At 58.5% G+C, this 5000-nt stretch overlaps 1 non-coding gene across 1 annotated transcript; it reads left to right on the forward strand.

The window, feature by feature from the left end:
• Positions 1 to 2397: 2397 nt before the first annotated feature.
• LOC148345348 (18S ribosomal RNA) lies at positions 2398 to 4384 on the forward strand. The gene has a single exon (XR_015848650.1). It is a non-coding gene; the product is annotated as an 18S ribosomal RNA (ribosomal RNA).
• Positions 4385 to 5000: the final 616 nt, after the last annotated feature.

Here is a 5000-nt window from a genome sequence, read left to right on the forward strand (position 1 = left end):
CCCAAACACCGGCCCGGCGCTGAGTATATGGCCTCCGAAAGGCCCATACATTCAGACGGGTCCATGTATTTTCAACGACAGCAGCAGTACCGCCAAAATCCATGCAGCGGCGCTGGATTTATGGCCTCCGAAAGGCCCATTCATTCAGACGGGTCCATGTATTTTCAGCGACAGCCGCAGTACCGCCAAAATCCATGCAGCGGCGCTGGATTTATGGCCTCCGAAAGGCCCATTCATTCAGACGGGTCCATGTATTTTCAGCGACAGCAGCAGTACCGCCAAAATCCATGCAGCGGCGCTGTATTTATGGCCTCCGAAAGGCCCATTCATTACCAACGGGGCTGCAGTAGCATCCCGCGGCCACGCAGGGGCAGATATTGTGAGGGAATTACATGGTAGTGGACGGAGCGCCCATGCATTTCCAATGGGAGTGCAGTACCTCAAAAATCCGCTCCAAGCCACCGAACTTGAGGGCCCGACGTTCCCTCAACACTAGCCCAGTGCAATCGACATTTCGTTCTGTGTACATTGTTACACAGAATGACAATACAAGGGAATTATTATTATTATTATTATTATTATGTATTCAGCCACTAGTGGCGGGCACAATACCCCAAACACTGGCCCGGCGCTGGCTGAGTTTATGGCCTCTGAAAGGCCCATACATTCAGACGGGTCCATGTATTTTCAGTTTTCCGTAGCAGGTGTGATTGTTTGTTTAATTAGGTAGTTTGTGTTGGTGACGGTGTTCCTAACTGTGGTGGCTTGTTTGTAGAATGTGGGGCCCTGCGTTTGTGTTATGTTGATTTCTGGTAATTTACTTTTTACTAAGTAGTCTTTCAGGTTTTTGTTTCTTTTAAAGGCTGAGATGATTTTGTAATCTTGGATTATGCTTGTGTTCTGTAGTGTCTGATTTATATTTTGTCCATTCATTCAGACGGGTCCATGTATTTTCAGCGACAGCCGCAGTACCGCCAAAATCCATGCAGCGGCGCTGGGTTTATGGCCTCCGAAAGGCCCATTCATTCAGACGGGTCCATGTATTTTCAGCGACAGCCGCAGTACCGCCAAAATCCATGCAGCGGCGCTGGGTTTATGGAATCCGAAAGGCCCATTCATTCAGACGGGTCCATGTATTTTCAACGACAGCCGCAGTACCGCCAAAATCCATGCAGCGGCGCTGGATTTATGGCCTCCGAAAGGCCCATTCATTCCCAACGGGGCAGCAGTAGCATCGCGCGGCCACGCGGGGGCAGATATTGTGAGGGAATTACATTGTAGTGGACGGAGCGCCCATGTATTGCTATGGCCAATGCATTTCCAATGGGAGTGCAGTACCTCAAAAATCCGCTAGAGGGCCCCGAACTTGAGGGCCCGGCGTTCCCTCAAGTGCCGATTTTATACCCCCTTCTCCAGCCGACAGCCAGAATTATATTAGGGACTCGCAATTTTGAGAGGTGAGCACCAGGGCTAATCAGCGGCCACCCGTGACCATTGAGTCCGACAGAGCAGAGGCTAGGGGCGGCCTCGCATCTCGCAATTACCGAGGGAAGATGCCGGTTCTCGAAAAATTTCTAAGTTTTTCAAATTTTAAAGTATTGAAGTATTTAGGGCGCTTCCCGCGGCCCTGGCTTTTGCATGTACCCCTCTAAGCTCCGGTTCTCGAAAAATGTCTAAGTTTTTCAAACTTTAAAGTATTGAAGCCGGACTTCCGCGGAGGCTGACAGGGGGCCTCCATCGAAGCACCCTTCACCCCCGGGTGAGCCGGCGTCGGCCCACGGGCCTGCCGGTTCCCCAACTGAGCGATTGGCACACGAGACCCGCCTCGGAGGGCCCACGTCGGCCGGCGCAAGCCGGTGTTCGGGCGTGCGGCTCCTCCGGCTTTGCGGGTCAAGCTCCAGCGCCGAGGATACTAGGCAAACGTTGGGCCCCCCCGAGCCGAGTGGATACCCGCCTCAGAAAGAGCTGGGGCGGTACGTACGGACGGCCTCACTAAGAGGGAACGGAAGCTACTAAAGCACACGTATAACTGTCCGATGTGCGAACGAAAGTGAGGCCGGACGAATCCGATACGAGTTACGAGTGAGGCGGGATCCACGGCTGGCACTCGCGGGGCCCTCTTGCGAAACCATGCCTCGGCGTGAACCTTTTGGCGGCAGAACCAAGACGAACCGAGGTCGAGCTTCCGTCTCGAGCCACACCCAGACGTCCGACCGTCGCGGAGCCCGACGCCACGCGTGCTAGGGCTCCGCGCGAAACATCGTTTCACGACACCCGCTCGTCAGCCCGTCCGAACGTATACGAGTGTCGCGCGGCCCCCCGGGCCCGGCTGTAGCCACAGCCTCGTCCCGGACCAGGGCCGCACCGCCACCAGCAGCGCCCCCCGGCGGCAGACGCACTCTGGTTGATCCTGCCAGTAGCATATGCTTGTTTTCAAGATTAAGCCATGCATGTCTAAGTACGAATGGCCAGTACAGTGAAACTGCGAACGGCTCATTAAATCAGTTATGGTTCCTTTGATCGCTCCACCGTTACTTGGATAACTGTGGCAAATCCAGAGCTAATACATGCAAACGAGCGCCGACTCGCGGGCGGGGCTCCGGCCTCGCCCCGGGGACGCGTGCATTTATCAGACACAAAAACCCACGCGGTGTCCGGCGGGCGGGGGCTCAGCCGTCGCGCGCGTCCCTCGCGTCCGGCCTCCGCCTCTCCGGGCGGGGGCGTAAGCGGCGCGGGCGGCTCCGCGCGCGCCGGTCCTCGTTCCGCCGGCCCGGCCCCCCCTTTGTGTTGACTCAGGATAACCTCGTGCCGATCGCTCGCCCACCCGAGGCGGCGACGACTCATTCGAATGTCTGCCCTATCAACTTTCGATGGTAGACTCTGCGCCTACCATGGTGACCACGGGTAACGGGGAATCAGGGTTCGATTCCGGAGAGGGAGCATGAGAAACGGCTACCACATCCAAGGAAGGCAGCAGGCGCGCAAATTACCCACTCCCGACACGGGGAGGTAGTGACGAAAAATAACAATACGGGACTCGTTCGAGTCTCCGTAATTGGAATGAGCCGAACACAAACCCATCGGCCAGCATCCATTGGAGGGCAAGTCTGGTGCCAGCAGCCGCGGTAATTCCAGCTCCAATAGCGTATTTTAAAGTTGCTGCAGTTAAAAAGCTCCTAGTTGGACCCCGGGACGCGAGCTGACGGTCCGCCGCGAGGCGTGCATCCGTCTGTCCCAGCCCCTGCCTCTCGGCAAAAGCCCCCGTGATGCCCTTCGCTGGGTGTCACTCGCGGGGCCCGAAGCGTTTACTTTGAGGAAATTAGAGTGTTCAAAGCAGGCCACACGGCCGCCCCTGCATATCGCAGCTGGGAATAATGGAATAGGACTCCGGTTCTATTTTGTGGGTTGTCATGAACTGGGGCCATGATTAAGAGGGACGGCCGGGGGCATTCGTACTGCGCCGCTAGAGGTGAAATTCTTGGACCGGCGCAAGACGGACGAGAGCGAAAGCATTTGCCAAGAATGTTTTCATTAATCAAGAACGAAAGTCGGAGGTTCGAAGACGATCAGATACCGTCCTAGTTCCGACCATAAACGATGCCGACTCGCGATCCGGCGGCGTTATTCCCATGACCCGCCGAGCAGCACCCGGGAAACCGACCAAGTGTCTGGGTTCCGGGGGGAGTATTGTTGCAAAGCTGAAACTTAAAGGAATTGACGGAAGGGCACCACCAGGAGTGGAGCATGCGGCTTAATTTGACTCAACACGGGAAACCTCACCCGGCCCGGACACGGAAAGGATTGACAGATTGAAGGCTCTTTCTCGATACCGTGGGTGGTGGTGCATGGCCGTTCGTAGTTGGTGGAGCGATTTGTCTGGTTAATTCCGATAACGAACGAGACTCAAACATACTAAATAGTACCGCGGCCCCCCGCGCGGTCGGCGGCAGAAAACTTCTTAGAGGGACAAGTGGCTCTCAGCCACACGAGAATGAGCAATAACAGGTCTGTGATGCCCTTAGATGTCCGGGGCTGCACGCGCGCCACACTGAGCGTATAAGCGCGTCGTCTATCCCCGCGCCGGCAGGCGCGGGTAATCCTATGAACCCCGCTCGTGACAGGGCCTGGGGATTGCAATTATTTCCCACCAACGAGGAATTCCCAGTAAGCGCGGGTCATTAGCCTGCGTTGATTAAGTCCCTGCCCTTTGTACACACCGCCCGTCGCTACTACCGATCGGATGGCTTAGTGAGGTCCTCGGATAGTCCCCGCCGGGGCCGGCCCCGGCTCCGGCGGTGTGCCAGAAGACGGTCGAACTTGACTATCTAGAGGAAGTAAAAGTCGTAACAAGGTTTCTGTAGGTGAACCTGCAGAAGGATCATTAACGTACGAGCGGCAGCAGATCCGCCTCGGTACACCCCCGACGAGCCAGACGCCGAGGGCGGCGGGTCGTCGCAGGCGGAGGAAGAGGGTAGACCGGGACGGGACGGGACGGGGGGCGCGGCGCGGGTCACTCCCGGGCCGCGCGTCGGAGCGAGTTCGGCGGGCGCCACGCGGCGCGGCGCGACGCGAGAAAAGGCGGCGGGCGATGTCGCGCTACCTCCGTGCGAGCGGGGTAGCGCGCTCGTCCGACGACCCCAGTAGCGCGGCGCGGCGCGACGACAGGCGACCGCCAGCGACGGGCGAAAGGCGGCGGCCGTGCGCGGGACCCCCGTAACCGGGGAATCCCCCTATGCCGACGACCCTAGCTCGGCGCGGTTCTCGCGCTTCCGGCGCGCGCTTCCGGGGCGGCACTCGCCTCGACGACCTCCCGTCCTTTAAAGGTAACGGTTCGGGCCGGCGCCCCGGCGTCCGTCCGCCCGTCGGTGTCGCGTGTCCGTGCGGCGCGGGGCTGCTCTCGGCGAGGGTCGCCGAGCAAGCGGATCCCCGCACGGATCACAACGGCCGTATGGCGGCGGCGTCGGGACGCCCGCCCGAGACGAAGGTTCAGGGCGACGAAA

This window comes from Urocampus carinirostris, unplaced genomic scaffold (assembly GCF_059441175.1).
Source record: "Urocampus carinirostris isolate Australia breed hairy pipefish unplaced genomic scaffold, RoL_Ucar_1.0 HiC_scaffold_52, whole genome shotgun sequence".
Lineage (NCBI taxonomy): Eukaryota > Metazoa > Chordata > Actinopteri > Syngnathiformes > Syngnathidae > Urocampus > Urocampus carinirostris.